The sequence below is a fragment of the Megalops cyprinoides genome, chromosome 8 (assembly GCF_013368585.1).
Source record: "Megalops cyprinoides isolate fMegCyp1 chromosome 8, fMegCyp1.pri, whole genome shotgun sequence".
In the NCBI taxonomy this organism is placed as follows: Eukaryota; Metazoa; Chordata; class Actinopteri; order Elopiformes; family Megalopidae; genus Megalops; species Megalops cyprinoides.
The window spans coordinates 7894387-7911722 of NC_050590.1; positions in this window are offsets into that span (position 1 = coordinate 7894387).

A 17336-nucleotide genomic window follows, 5' to 3' on the forward strand; every position below is an offset into this window, starting at 1 on the left:
TACCTTAGTTGGCCTTTCACAGAGCTACGGTGACCCAATTGGACATGACAGAAGAATATCTCCTTGGCAATGTAATTCAGCTGTAGAGTGTACAGTGCCAGTGGCATAGGTCCCCTGGAAAATAATGTTCATGGTGCTTGGCAACATTTAATATGTAGCTGTTGCATAAAAGTATGTTGCAGCATTTCTAAATCATGGTATAATCTTTGTGAAACTAGGTAGAGACAAGGAATTTCAGCCTCTGACACTTTCACAGCTCAGTGGAGTTATAGTCTTTGACTGGAGGTAAAGCAAAATAAACAGAAATAATTTCGGTTGCGTCAGTTTTTATAACTAACGCCATGGTAATGCGGTGTTGCCATGGCCAAGGAATCAGAAAGGACTTGGTGCCGCTAATAACTGAAACTCTCTTTCCCCATTCCCCTGACTCTGGCTGTGAGTCATCTAATTAAGCATCATTTTGCACCTTGTTACATGAGCATCAGAACAGGTTGCCCTTTCATGGGGTGTCTGTGAAGTATTGCTGTGACATTTAAAAAAAAAAAACCTGTAAACACAAACATGCTTCAATTTATTTTGTGTCTAACTCTATCTGCCCAGTGCCGGCCAGAAGCAGATGGGCCCCCCCATGAGCCCGGTTCTGCTCAAGATTTCTTCCTGATAGGGAGTTTTTCCTTGCCACTGTTGCCTTGTTGGCTTGCTCTCAGGGGGTCTCAGGCCTGGGAACAATGTAAAGCTGCTTTGTGACAACTTGTGTTGTAAAAAGTGCTATACAAATAAAAATGAATTGAATTGAATTGAATTGAATTTAATATAGCGTTATGCATGAAAATGGGGACGTTTAGCATACTTCTTCTCTCGAGAAGCGACCTCAAAAGTTTTCTGGAAGAGTAATTCTTACAGCTGGTATTTTCAAGTTCTAAAAGCAAAAGTGTTCAATGAGGGAGTATTTTAAAATGGAAAACATTTTTTTTTCTTACTTGATCCCTCTGTCACATCTGTGCTCTGTCAAAAACATCCTCTAGCTTCCCTCACTAAGAGCTCACCAGCTGTAGGTAGTGCAGATTAATCAAACAAAACACAGGGAAGGAAAGGATTCATTAGACACCTGGTAGCCTGGAGAGATGTGTGCTCCCATGGTGAGAGATATATCAAGGTGGAACTATAAAAAAAATAAACAAAGATACAGTCAGTTGCTGTACATCACTAACCTGACAGGCCCAAGTGATATAGTAGAAGAGAGCCTGTGTTTGCCTTCACGGGAGAGTACTAGGAAATGTGTGCAGATGTATTTGTCTTTTCCACCTCTGAGAACTATCCTGATCAGTACTGGGAAGAACAAACAAAGTTATCCTGTTAAAACAAAGATGCATGCAGTTGGTCTCCCATGCTGTTTATTTTGGACCAAGAAGATAGAGTTTGAATGTAATGTGTTAAAGTACGCTTCCAATACCGTGATACATAAAGAAGTAAAATCTGAATCAACATAGTTGCCTTTTGCACTTAATCTACATAGAGGGGACACTTATTGTTAGTGCATAGATCAGGGAGCAGGAAACCGTTACTTTTCTTTCTCTGTGGAGACCAAAAGAATTGGGAGCTGTTGACTCCATAATGCTGTCCCTGTTGTAATACCAGTTCAAGCTGGCCCTGGTATCAACAACTAAGAACAGTGTGATGGGAGTTTTTCACATTGAGCAACACATTAATGGTGTCTTTTTCTGGTGATTATTGTCATGTCATATGTTTCCATGTGTTAATTTATTTCACTAATGGTCAACAAGATTTGAATGGATGCTCTGTTTGGCTGCCTGTCCACACACGGCCTGTTTAATGGTTTAATTAAAGATAAATGCATTAAAATGAGCAGGAGACCATTTATTATTGTGGGGGACAATGCCGCAGGTTTTGCTTCCTGGCACCGCTAAGGAGATTTTGTCATTATTCCACACTGTGGAATCTACTTTTAATCTACTTTTACTGTGATGGATCTTTGATCACAGTAAAAGTGAGCAGAACAGAACTTTCAGCGTTAACTTTCAGACTCACAAAGGCTATTCATTTCATTACGTTACAAAAGCATTTAGCAGATGCTCTTATCCAGAGCAACTTCCGTCACAATAGGACACAAGTGTAACCATTCAATTTAAATGAGCAACAGTGTCAGACCGGGCTAACAACACTGCCAGAGCAGTGAGTGTGAGAATAATGCTATTCAAGCCCTGCAACAAGTTAACTTGTGCACTTGTGACAAAAGTCACAAGTCAATGTGGTGCATGTGGTGGGCATAGTGTCCACTGCATTTGGTGCCTTTTAGAGATGTGTGACCAATATCTGCCGATCTTTGACACAGCAGTTTCAGGACACTCGTCTCACTCTGGAAAAGTCTCACTGGCCTTCATCTCTGTCTTATTCTTTTCTTCTCTTTCTGTGGTGCACGATCATTTTGAAACATTTTCATTATCTGCAACATGTGGTAACTTGATTAGAATGTACCTTGATTGGACAGAAGCTTGTCTGTTTTAATTTTCACATGAAGAAATAAATCAACGTGGTATTGAGGACAGGTTGTGGGTGTTTGGCCAGCTAGTGGGCCCGTCATGACCTAGTGAGACAGTGTTTCTGGCGTCAAGGAGACAATCATGTTCACATCAAGTAGCTTCTTCAGTGTTCACTGTTTGTGGCCTCTGGAAAAGACCATATACATGTCCTCCTTAAACTACTTTAACTGTTTATGTTCCACTGTTATCATCAATAAATTAATGCTGAATGCATTAGAGATGATGTGGGGTATCACTGTATTATCCCTCCCCACACCCAAGTCTTGTGAATAAACACTTTATATCAGAGGGTGTATTGTTCCTTAGAAGCAAATGCAAATAGTCTTTCTAAATTAATTATTTTGTAATAATGTCATTAAATATGAAGTTCAGTCATATAATCCTGCAAACAAAATAATTTGAAAGATTTTCATTTTATCATCACATAGCTGTGTGTTCCATTTTTCAGTGAAATATAAGTGTTTATACTACCACTTTAGGTGTGTGATTGACTTTTGTTTAATTACTTGGCTATATGATGTAGATAAAAGTGGGCTTTGTATAACCTTCAAACCTTATATAGCAGATGCGTTATATCACAAACATTAGTTTATATCACAAATGTTAATGTTCTTAGCAAATGTTCAGGAATTTGTAATCCAGATTTGGGGGCAGAAACATGCACCAACAGTGTTGAAAACCACTGATAAGTTAAGTCCGCTGCTCAGTGAAACTTTGTAACGGTATCTCTGAATTCTTTTGTTCGTTTGAAGAATGACAGATAAGTGGGTGACTCACCTTCCTAGGAAATGTAAACTTGTCTGAGGACAGTGTTATTTTCTTGAATTGTGTTGGGGGGGGGGGGGGGGGGGCATTCTGGGTCTCCTTGTTCAGTCTGTACTCAGTCAATGAGCACTCACCTATCTGCTACTTCAAGAGAGACATGATGCCCTCTATTTAGCCTTTTTTATGGACTCACCTGGATCTCCACCTCTGTGGACTCTTTTATGTTCTCATAGATTTTCTCTCCATAAGGTTTTCAAAGACCAACATGTTAAATTGTAAAAGAGACGGGTGGAAAGCCTTTGCTGTTGATTGCACATTTACAGAGCAGCTTTATTCAGAGAGGTGATTGTGCCACAGACAGGTGTACTCTGGACTATCCACAAGGGCTAATGTCTCTAAACACATAACCACATTTTGCATAGCAAACATGGTCTCCTGCTTTCAGCAAAGCCAGTACTACTTCCTCATATGCTGTGTATCATCTGAGCTGCAGTGTCTTTGTCTGTGTGGAAACATCTGAATATTAATGTGGCACATAACAAAGTTTTGAAGCAGAAAACGTCTCTCAGATTTATTTGATTAAAATCCATACATTGTGGTTACATGCAAGGATAATGCATGGAACATTCATTATCATCATATAGTTCTGCAAATTGCAATGAAAGTATTTTATTTGTCAATAAAGTTCATAGCCTATCATGGCAGCAATTACAATGTTAGGACTATTTTGAGGATGCCCAAATAAATGCTAACATTGTTTTTTTTTTCTTTATCCTGAAGGCGACTTGGGACAGTGTTTTAATTGTAGGGCTTGTATTGTGAGTCTCTCAGCTCCTCTGGTGAGTAGACCTCAAGCTTTGTTGCCATGGTATCTGGAAATGGAAGAGGCTTTGGGGAGCGCTCTTCAGAACACAGCTCCACAGTCTAAGCCACACAGGAACAGATCGTGACCCAAGAGGCCTGCCTGGACTGCCAAAGCCAACAGCTTGTCTAGACTATGCCACTACACTCCCCTGGGTTGGACAATTAGCCACTGCGTACAGGTGCAAAGAGGCTGTCATGATGCAACAACTGCTAGAAATGAAGGCATTCGTATATAGCCTTTCCTTCTCCTTGTATGCAGTGGGCAAATGCATTCTGATCTTTTAAGAGCGTAGTTGTGTGTGTGAGTTCAGAAAAGTCAAAATTTTCTCTGCAAAACTTGCGGATATTAATTAACAAAGAAACAGTATAACTCATATTAAACCAATTAAAGCACGAGTAAAGGATGATATATCTGAGCTTATGGCCTTGCGTCTGTTTTTCTGCATTTAGATCTTTACACATGCTGATGGCGTGTCTGTAAGTTCCTCTAGATAAGAGCGTCTGCTAGATGACAAAAATGTAAATGTGTCTGAAGAGACTTTTAGGGGATCAGTGTTGCTGTTGCGTGTATTCCCAGAGACAGAGCTGTTCATGATGCAGTACTGTCTGGTTATAATACAGGCTATAATACAGACTTTTATGTACACATATATATGATCTTCTGTCTTTTCATGACGTTTCTGACTGTTTGTGAAGTATATAATTTACAATGAAAGCATCTACAGGAGAAAAAAAAAAACACAAGGACAAAAGTATAGCATGAATTTCTCCTGACATATATAAAAGATTAGCCATGGCGTGGCCTCTAAACCTTCAAATATTTGAACTCCTTGTTCCTTGATGCATTGTGTGGATAATGTCAATAAAGTACAGAAGTATTACAGTATTAAATTAGCCATGCATTTCTGAAAGGCACACCAAAAACAACTAAGCCTGTTTGCTTTGATGAACATTTAAACAAAGTCTACTATACACCCCAGTACTTTAGGATGTGTTTGCAGACTCCCAAATGATAAAAGTGTTTATTCCAAGGGAAGGCTGAGCCCTATGGCCTGGGTTTGAAACTGGCTTTGTCATTTGTTGACATGAACTGGAAGCCTTCATTAGTGGAACAAATTGGCATTGTTCCACTGGGCATAGGGCTATGTAGGTCAGCCAGGGTCAGATAGCATCAGGAGGATGTGCATTGTGGGACTGCTGGTGTATCATGGGACTTGTAGTATGGAAAAGAATTGTTGTAGGTCAGGACTACATGCAGCCCTGACTGACTGGGTTCAGGGGTTGTCATTATGGTCATGATAAAAAAAAATAATTCACAGAATAATTGACATCAATGTGTAAATAGAGTAAATGATTATGCTCATGAAACAGCGCAGATTGTCTGTAGTTTGTACACTATTACGAAAGCTACAGCATGAGGTTGTTTAATTAACAAGGATGGCAATTTGAACAATTAAATGGCAAGTAATCCCAAAGCTTTCTCTTAAATGTTTCACATTATAGTTTTCTTGTCTTACAAAATTCAGATTACAAAACGAGCTAAATTTAGTTAGATCAATTTAAATTACTGAGAATAAACTTTTAGGTTAGGTTGAGTGCAATGAACAATAACGTTTAGAACACAGACCTCACAAAAGCTGTGATGTGTCATGAGAATTTAATGTAATTTAAATCAATAAATGCCATCCTTGTTAATTAAACAATCTCACGTTGTAACTTTCGTTGTAACTTTTCGCTTTCAGCAGGATAATGCACCCTGCCACACTGCACACATTGTTCAGGAATAGTTTGAGGAACATGATGAAGTGTTCAAAGTGTTGCCCTGGCCTCCAAATTCTCCAGATCTCAATCCAATTGAGTATCTGTGGGATGTGCTGGATCGACAAGTCCGATCCACAGCGGCTCCATCCGCTGCTAATGTTTTGGTGCCAGGTTCAGGGGTCTTGTAGAGTCTATGCCTCGGCGGGTGGGCAGGTACCTACAAACTGTGTGTGCATACAGTTCAGCAGATGGGCAAAACAAAAGATTTGTCTTTAATTGTGGCATGGTAGTGGGTGCCAGATGTACCTGTGTAAGTACGTCAGAAACATCCTCCTTGCTGGGGTTTTCATATGTGACAGTGTCATGGGTGTATTGAGAATCGTCCCCCCCCACCTGTGGTCAGAAACAGACCGTTGATGAAAGAGGCTGAAAGAGGCCGACACAATTTGTGCAGAGCGACAGACAGACTACAGTCACAGCTAAGTAACAGCTGAGTACAGTAATCATGCCAAAAGAGGCATATCATAACGCACAACTCATTGTACCTTGTTTGACTCCTCTCAGCAAAAAACAAGAAGCTCCAGCTGAGTGCTTGCCTGTTTTTACAAAACTTTCTTTCCATAAACCTTCACTTCAGTTCAGGTCCATAAAATAAAAAAATTGCCTAAACGCATATGATTTTTTATACATACATACATACATATATATATATATATATATATATATATATATATATATATATATACATATATATATATAAAAAGTTTAGATCATTATATAGTTTGTGTCATGGATTTTTCGCTCAAAGTCTATTAAAGGGTCTAAAATTTTACTTATATCACTGTCACTGTCAATGTGGGGAGCCAGTTGGTAATTATGCCAGTTATGCTTCTTTGTTTAGCAGTGAGAAAACAGATTGCGTCAAAGTATCAACAACACTTCCACCGCAAATCAGGAAAGAAGCAAGTTAAACTCTGGTTTGGGGGTATAATACAGAAGCGACATGTTATTGAAGGGGTAATGAAAATGTATGAAAACCTGACTTTGGAAGTGTCAGAAGTTACACAGCCCATGAGGTGAGTAACACCTGTCACAGCATAAATAGTAAGTAATAGAGTAACAGCTGCTACAGGATCAATAGGTGAGGCCATTGGTGATCTGTTGTTCAATGGCCTTGAAAAGGAATACCATTTCTCTACAGGGCTGCTCTCCCAGGCTAAGCTTATGTGAGACACATCAGATCCAACCTTCTGTTCTCCCCAGCTACCATGTATTAGTGACAGATACTGCCCCAGGGACCAGCATAAATCTCCAAAGACTGTAGATTTAACATGGGCTGCTCATATATGAAAGATTTTGTAATACATGAGCCACAGGGAAATCTGAATCACACTGAATCTTTCTACTGCAATAACACACCCTTTTGGTTACTGTGGACAAACATCACAGCGGTAGAACTTCATCTGCTTTACTCTGAGGTTGTGGGTAATGGCTTTCACAATTTCACAAGCTATGGGGATTTCCTCATTCACCTCTAATCTCTGCCCTTATTGTCACTGAAACCCAGAATATAGTGCTTGTGGGGACAGTTATGTAGTAGTTAGCCCAACAGATGGTGTTTGTTTAATGTCTCAGACTCATTCATTTTTGTTTAATGCCTATTTATTTCATAATTATATATACATATATACTTGATTATCTGTAATATTATAAGACATTCACATATTAGGTAGTGTTTGTGGCCCTCTCATCCTGAGCCACATGCCCGTGGTAGAAATTGATTTGATGTTTCCTAGCAGCCTGGTGTTGTCGAAGGGAGTGAGGAAATAGTACCCTGGTGCCTCATCAGAGGGCTTATGATCACGATTTAACATCCACCTGAGTTTACTTTGTGTGCTTACATTCTGTTCAACCTACGTGGCATGTAAAACACTAAGGCCATGCCCCAGTGTGAAAAGCACTTATCCTTAGCAATCGGTTAATTACTTTGCAAGCAACAAGCACCAACAGATGTGTAAAATCTAAGCAAACTAACCACCAGAAAGCTGAAAAGAAGTGTCATGAAAAGATTTATTACGAATTGACGTATTCTGTTAAAAACACGCAAACTAACTTGGCACCCAGATATATATCCAATTTAGATTACTTACAATATGTTACAAACTTTTCTGTCTCTACCTCTGTAAAACAAAAACACACAGTGAGCATGGCATGTCCTTGGCCCCAAAGTCCTAAAAACTGTCTTCTCTCAGTCATACCCCAAGTTTGTCCCCTTGTTTGTGCCTCTCCTATGGAAAAGAATACATGGAACTCATAATAATTACCAATGCTACAGAGAAATGTTGAAGTTCTCTTATTGTATCTGAGATGGAGGACACAGCGGCAGCAGAGACGGAAAACAGGACATCTTCCCTATCATGAGCGATAAGAAAGATATATGAGTCCTCGTAAATGCGGACATCTTGTTTGTTGTTAAGTGTTCAGTCCCAACCCATGGCTCTAATGGCCTTGTAGGCACATTTACATCTTTTCATTGTTTGTCTAGAGGTTGTAATTTATCCTTGGGGGTGGTGGGGGGTCGGCATTCCATCTCCCCACCATCCTCCATTGGGTTATCTGAATCGCGCTCCACTAACAAGACCTGCAGGAGTTAGTGGCTCTGGAGGTTCGCTGGTGCCCCCTTTCCACCAACGCGAACTAGGTGCTAGTTCTGGGCTGGTACTAGTGCCGGTTTGGAGTTGGTTCAACTTGCGAACGCCTAAGAACCGGTTTGCTTTTCCATGGGATAGAGAGACACCATAGAGCCACGTCATTACGTCACGTACTGTATACACCTGTAAACAATCTGTGTACAGACTCTGTATATGTCTCCACTTTCCCGCTAGCACCAAGCTAGCAGGAACAAACAACAACAACAAAAACAAGAGAACAGTGCTTTAAAAAACAAACTTTTCCACTACACTTTATACAATGTTAGCCTTTTGTGAATCCAAATGTTAAGTGACGTTGGTAGGTGAGTCAATGGCAATGTTAGAAAGTAGCCTGCTAACATTAGCTACTGTTACCAAGGTTACAGCAGCTGGCTAGCTAGCTGTCTGTCAGCTAACATTACCCAAGCAAGCATACCTAGTAATTTCTCACATCGATGTTACGAACGTTGAACGTAACATTGATGTCAGAAATTAGTAGCTATGCTTGCTTGGGTAATGTTAGCTGACCAACAGCTAACTAGCTAACCATTGAAGAATAGTGGTGATTATTTAGTGCTCATTATATCAGTAGACTGAGTAGTTTGATAGAAGTAGTATGCACAGTGTATAATGTGACTGTGTAGTTTTTAGGCTGCTCACAGAGTTGTGACCTGTGGCCTACATTCCAAGAGATGCTCCTATGTTGAACTAATCATGCACACAGGCATACTGAAAGTGTGTACGTGGCACAAGGCCGTCCCAACGGTGAGGCCTATGATTTCGAGCACTCATTTAGCTGTAGTTCAGTATTAGGTTAGTCACGCCATATTTAACCATTTGGGATGATCAGCACAACCAAGGTACCTCAGTTCTTAGAAGCTTCTTTTATAATAAAGGTTTTGTTCTTAGGTGATATAGGGGTTCTCTACCCGGCTGAACTTTCTCCCACTCTGCCTCCCTTGTCAGTGTCTGTGACAAAGGGGAGTTGGGTCAGTGTGTACTCCTTATCAATCTAGAGATACCTTTTGAAGCAATGTTTTTCCAATTAGGCGCCAGACTCTAGGCGATGCAAGGACAGTTATAATTAACCACTCTTGACAGCTCAGGGATGGTATAAGATGTTCTTTGTTCTGCACGGCACAGCACAACGCAGCGCGGAGCAGAGTCGTGTACGTGTATTCAGTTGCGGGTGCAAGAGTCACCTAGCCACAGCAGAGACAGACTGGAGTGTGAGGATGAGTGTGTAAGGCGTGAGACTCTAAGTGAGACTTAATGCATGTAACATCTGAAGCCGAAATGCAAATAACTGGTTCGAGATTAGGCACTCCAAACCGGCCCTCGAGCTGCCTTGGTGGAAAAGGGGCCTGAGGAGCCTCTGAAGGGGTGCTTCTGTTCCTGACACACTTCCTGTCCCTGTCACTTGTTTTAAGTAATCACCCATCATCATTAGATGTTAGTCTGGGATGCAAATCCACGGCAACCAACCTGCCATGGACCACATCGTCCTCCAACAGGCCTGACACCTTGTTCAAAACACCAGTGATTCTCGTAAATGGAAAACCAGCCTCGATCAGAACTGATGTAAAGAGGATAGGCCTCATATATGATGCTACTGCTGAACCTCTTGTAACACCAGGGTTCAGTGGCTAACTATTAAGGACCAGGCCTAGCCATTATCACTTTTATTATCACTATTATTACACACCACATGAAAGGCACTCCAACTTGTCAGGGCAGTCTCTAATCCACAAACTGTCTACTACTGTATTGAAAACTGCTGTCTGTTCATACATCAAAATAATAATGGACAATGACCACCAAGTCCCGGAGCTATCAACAAAATTAATTTTTTTAAAAATCTTCGATTTACTTCATTAAAAACTGCTGTGTCCCCAAAACAAGAGAAGAAGGTCATTAGACAAGGGGTTTTTATTGTTAGGGTTAATATAAAGACACAATGGCGGGTCTGGTCTTCTAAACACACTCAGTGGTTTGCAGTGTTATCACAGGCGCGCCTCAGCTTGTTTATTCCATATAGCCAAAGCAGACAAAGTGCATCATCTGTGAATCATTTTCCCAGTGATGCTATAGACTTCAGCTAGATTATCCATGTTAAGAATCCATTCATGGTATACGGAGTATCAACCCGCTTAGTACACCGTAAAATGATAGGTTTCATTCAAGCATGTGTGATCAGGGAACTGAGTTAGTTATTTACCTTCATTACGTGTTTCTATCTGAACCTGGGCCCCTGGATCAGTGAGGAAAAGCTGTTTATCTCTGCCTTGTTCCACTGTGGTAATTGGATGTTTTGTTACCTCGGGATATTTTGTTAGGACATCTTGTGCTTTGGCTTTTTTTTTTAAACTATATACAGTGTATGGAAACTGTTTTTTGTTATGTCCTGCTTCTTTTTTTACAACACACAACTGAAAAATGCCTTTTGTCACAATAGTCAGAATATGAAATTAATCACTTCAAAACAATTTGAAATGTTTTGCCTATTTTTGTTCATATCTGTGGTCTAGGGTTTTTGTGTGGCTGGAAGGGATTTTGGGTCACGGTGATGTCGGTGTCTTAAACCATTTCCACATACACACACAAACCCTGCTGTTTTCTCCTTCTCTGGATACTGGAACCTGATGTTACTTTTATTACTTTATTGTGACTCATGGTGTCCTTTGCAGACTCCCTAACAGTTTACATTCCAGATCAGCAGTTTATTATCAGATTTCCTGGTTTACCACTCCCAGACCAGGTGCTTAATGAATTACCTTAAATACGCTCTGACAGCATTTCTAGAATTCTTCACAGGGTAGATCGAGAATAATATTTCTCTTTTTAGTCTTTGTTCCCTCTCTGGTTATCTTTCAGGTTATACTGAAGCTGGGACATGATGGAGGTGCAGATTGTTACTCATGTTAACCCTCTCCTGCATATTTACTGCAATTTTCTGGTCTTGCTTTTTGTGCTGTTTTTCCAAGGTTTTGGTAATCTCTTTGGTTGTGGATTGTCTCTATGGATGTGGGAACCCTGCTGTGTGAAAAAAAATCATGCACCTGGTCAGCATGATCAACACTGACATAGAAACTCATCCATGTAAGGGGTCTTTGCTGTGATTGTTGCCACCTAAGGAGCGGGACTCGTTACCAAAAGGTTGCTGGTTCGATTTCCCCACTGGGCCACTGCTGCTGTGCCCTTGGGCGACCCCCAATTGCACTGGGTAAACATGTTTGTTAAATGCCAATAATGTAATGTAATGTAAATCAGTCTAAGGAATGCGACAATCACTAAACTCATCTCAGGTAAGATCCACAGCAGAGACAAATGTGTTATGTCATTACCTCATCTGCAATCTCTGGTTCTTTGTGTTGGACTCCATGCTTCTTGAATACAATCTGCAATTTTTTTTTATTTATTGTTTTTTTCACACTGCAGAGAAGTAAACCCCCCCCCCCCCCCCCCCCGGTTTAAAATAGTACAATCATTGAATCCATTCCAGAAATATTTATATATGTGATAGGATAAAACTTTCTGGGAGTGTCAGTGAATGAGAAAAGTCAAGGACTCATGCAGTGTAAATTTTTCAAAATACATTGATGCAGCTTAATTTAACATAAGCATATGGAGAAACCGCAACACGCTCAAAGCAACTGTCAGTGGTTGCCTAATGTACATGATTCTTGAAGCGCACTTACTGCCCAACACTCTCCCTCTGTCCCTCTTCTCCCACTGGGGGAAGACACAGCTGTGACCTTGATGCTTAATCCAACTGTCACTTTTATTGCAGTGTAGGTACAAAAATCAGTCAGGTTATCGTAATCGTTGTATTATGTTGAAAAATTAGTTACATCAATTAAAATGAAATCTTTTTTATTTTGTCTGACCTGGTCATTGACTAAGAGCTATCACAATAACATTTTTCATTAAAACACTATATTTAATAACAATTTATTGATTATATTCCCCTTAATAACAAAGTCAGATTTTGATAAAAGTGTTCAGTCATCTTGAAATACCCATTTTCAGTGTACATTTTTGCACTTCGTAAAGGTAACTACAAAACGCTAAAGTACTTGAACCCTTGACTTGAACCCTTCCTTGCTGCCAAAACCATCATTTCAGATTTTACACCACACATGATGTGCGGAACATAAGTGTGTGCTTTCTGCAGATGTATTTTCTCTGTTTGACGCAGGTCATGCTGGTTTTATTGTTAGCTTATGAGGGACAGATCTGACATCTAGTATGCTTCTTCCAAACACCTGAAGAATAATGGTGATTATTTAATGATCATTTATCGTAGCTGGTAAGCAGTATAATGGTTAGTCTGGTATAATCAGTGTACACAGTATAATATTACTGTGTTTATGTAGTTTGTAGGGTGATCACATAATCAGGTAATGTGATGCAAAATCCAATGTGATGCTGCTATTGAACGAATCACGCTCACATGTAGTCTGTGTGCATGTGCTGCACGCCCTCCGACAGAGAGGCCCCTGATTTCCATGAAGTTGTTATGTATGATAACTCACAGGTTCTGTTTTGATATATTAGTTCTGTACCTCCTATCCCAGGCCCGGGCCTACTCTTTGTATATTCTAAGGCTTGGGCTCCCAGGTTCGGTCGCACTCTTTCGTGTGACCTGTGGTCTTCTACCTCATAGCTAAAGTTCTGAGCCCACTCTTGATGATGTGCCTTGGATGATGTGACGGCATGTTGCTTGGTGGTACTATTCAGTTGTACCCCTCAATCGACTCTATCCACTCTGCCTTCCCTGTCAAGGTCTGCGGCAGAGAGGAGCCGCGTCAATGTGTTCTCATTATCAATCCAAGGATGCCTTTTGAAACAGTGTTTTTCCAATTGGGCGCCAGTGCCCAGGCCATGACAAGGTCGAGCAAACCTAAACATCTTACCAGGCTTGTGTAAGCTCTTCTAACTATTTTCTCTGCAGAGTTGCCCCCCCGGGAGCAGACACTAGACAGCAGAAAGCGGAGAAAGCTGGGACCACAAGAGGTTGAGGAGCGTGTAAGATTGTAAGCATGAGACTTTGTGCGTGTAACATCTGAAACTCTGCTGAGCTGACCATTGCCAGTGAAACCTTGCTGTATTGAAGATCATCAATAAACATTTTTACCTCTCCTTCAACCACGGTCCAGACTAAAGTTCTTTGTGTAGCAGTTTTATTAGTTAGCTTGTAAGCACATCAATTTCACCGAAATCCAACACACCTTTATCCTCTCAATGAAATGTGCTCAATTGACTTAGGTATACAGAGTTCAAATGCTCTATTGCATGTCATGGATCTGAGTTGCTGCAAATGTTGTAGGGCCTGGGATGCTTTTACATTACATTGTAAACTGACAGTCTCCTTTGATTTTAATGTAGTGTTGTGGACTACTCTGTATTATGTTCTTTATATTTCTGTATCTCTTCTCTTGAGGACTTGGGGCTGTGTGAATAATTCTCAGACAACCAGAGACTTCGGTCAGGATGAAGCTTTATTGCATGATATCATGGAGAGAAGTACAGAGCGCTGCAGTTCTCTAACTCAAGCATAGACAAGGCTGAATATATATTTTGTCCTAGAGTTTAAAAAAATAAAAAGACTGTGAGTAAAGTAATCATGACAGGATACATATGTTGGGAACATCCTGTCAAAAGAAGAAAAACTAGATACCCAATATCACAAGAATAAGATAACAGCGCCCCATAAATAAGCTAGAAATATAGCGCACACGGTGTCATCCTTGATGGCAAAGTTGATTAGCTGTTAAGGGGAGTGAGCAGGAGCCATATTAGTGATATATGCCTAAAACAACAGAAGGCTAGCCTATATCAGATTGAACGTATTTAATGGGTCTACAGGAATTTCTTCCACACCTTGTTTGCATGTGACGGTAGCGCTATGGCTGGTTCCTCCTCCTCTGAATCATAATCAGATTAAATTTCATAATCAGGATCATTAGCAGCATTTTCCTCTGCCTCTGAATAAACCTTGGTCTCTGAAACTACCTCCTCTATGTCACCATCACAGTCTGGAACCCATGATAAAACATTCTTCTGGGGTTCATTTTGAGTGTCTGTGCTGGAAATATGCTGTGGTTGCACTCAGGGGAGATAACGTGGGAAAGCTTTTATTCATATTCAGACAGTTAAAAAAAATGCAACCAGAATTAGTCAAAATATAAATAAAGTAACACCAATAAAATGCGTCAAAGAGACATATTTATCTGTGTCTGTAAAAATATCTATACACATAAAGGCCACGGGTCAAAATGACCTGCAACATTATTTCTTTTCACAAAGTTTGCAGAGACATTCCATAACACATCTGTGGGGCAAATCACTGCATATAAGTTCACAAAGGAGTAAAAGTAAAAAAAAAAAAAAAAATTCACTGAGAAAAAGAGAAGTTACTCATTTTCTTGTACATTAAAAACTGAAATGTGTCAAATTAACATGCAACATGATAGGAGGGTTAAAGTGTGCGGAACATAAGTGTGTGCTTTCTGCAGATGTATTTTCTCTGTTTGACGCAGGTCATGCTGGTTTTATTGTTAGCTTATGAGGGACAGATCTGACATCTAGTATGCTTCTTCCAAACACCTGAAGAATAATGGTGATTATTTAATGATCATTTATCGTAGCTGGTAAGCAGTATAATGGTTAGTCTGGTATAATCAGTGTACACAGTATAATATTACTGTGTTTATGTAGTTTGTAGGGTGATCACATAATCAGGTAATGTGATGCAAAATCCAATGTTAGGGTTAAAGCTACTCCTAATGCCCTCATGATAAGACATAGTTAGTCTGTGTGATGTTTTGACTCTTGTACCTATCTGCACCTATCTGCACCTACAACACGACCCCTCTTTGACCGTGCATGTCATCTGCACCCACAAAGGGACGAAAACATAAAAACAATGAGTATACATAGGGAACTGTAGGTATGATTTGTGAGAAGGTAGGTTTTATGTTTGATATGCAGGGAAGTTAGTGAGGATTAGTGAGGAAGATCGGTTACGTGCTTGGCAGGTAAATGGGGGAGTTTAATTAGACAAATTAATAAGTGGAGTGAAATATTCGCAACAGATCGGCAAAACAGGGAAGTAGAAGAAATTGTGACCATCCTGCTCCCGTATGGAGATGGAGACATGCTGTGCCCCAGAGATGCGTGCGTGAGTGTGTATGCGCATTTATGAGTGTGTGTGTGCGTGTGTGTGTGTATAACAGAAGCACAGAAATGGAATTAACTAGACAAATGCTTGAGAATCGGTGCAGATGACCAAGAGATAAATAGACCTATGCACAAGGGCCCTTTGAGTCTGTATATGGCTATTTTATGCTGTCCATTTGGCAACATTTAACATTTAATATTGTGGGTATTTAGCAGACACTCATATCCAGAGCAACTTAGATCAGTTACTTTTTTTTTTTTTTTTACAATGATATCCATTGATACAGCTGGATATTTACTGAGGCAATTGTGGGTTAAGTAACTTTCCCAAGGGTACAGCCGCAATGCCCCAACAGGGAATCGAACCGGCAACTTCTCAGTTACGAGTCCTCCTTAACCACTATGCTACACTGTCGCCCATATATTTCGTAATATGTTTTACATTGAATGTAAAAATCCATAAAGTGGGTAAAAGAATGGACGTGGTAATGAATTTTTGTTTCAAATTCTGCGGTTGCTTTCATTTAAATACTGAAATGACAGTCTTCAACTAAATAAGACCGTGTGCAAAACTTTATTGTCTCCGAGAGTAAACCTGCTCTTATATACGGTTTCTGTTGTAGCAGCAGGTAAAATCATTGTGGCTACTCGCGCGTAAATGTATTCGCTTATACACTGGCATTTACAATATGTACCGTCTAAACGGAAACTTCTCTGAAGATGTGGCATACACTATAAGTGGATGAGATGTATAAAATGTTGTAAATATGTGACTACGGAGCGATCAGCGGTATGACAACACGCCGACACGCGCTGGGAAAACTTCAAAACAAAATTCATATTATGAATTGTCAGTTAGTCTCCGCCTCTTGATTGATGAAAAGAGGTTTTCCTTTTTCTCCAGTCTTCCTCTAATTGGCTGATCTTAAATTAACTTTGTACGGGTTTTCTCACGGGTTGAAAGTAACTCCCTGAGCGAGAGGTTTGACCACACTGTTGTACGCGCCGATGTGGAATGTCGGCGGTGTGCAATGTGCAACTACAGGTCGACAGTAGACGCTAGTCATTGCCCTCGAAGTTTGTAGATAGCAAACTGCAGCGGAAAATTAACTAGAGGATGTATGTGATGGATACGATTAACATTAGACAGGACGACTCAGGATCGACGACAGCACGAAGGTACGTTTTCTCTCTTTTTTTTGGCGTGTTCTGCATGCTACAAACGTATCTGTACAGCAAGGACAGTAACAAAAAGCATAGCTGTCTTCCGACAGCAAATGCATTTTTTTCAGTGTAGACTATATGATATAGATAGCCATATGCGCTCATAGCTTTGCAAGTTTGTAATTTACTTTTTACGACCACGTGTGAAGGTAGACATGAATGAAGAATTTTAGCGAAGTGGCTACTGGTTCAGGCAATTAGCCAAATTGTGGCATGCACTTGTCTAGTTATAGACTTGGGAGGGTTATTTTCTGAACTTATCCAAAGCTAGCCAGCCGGTTGTCTATAG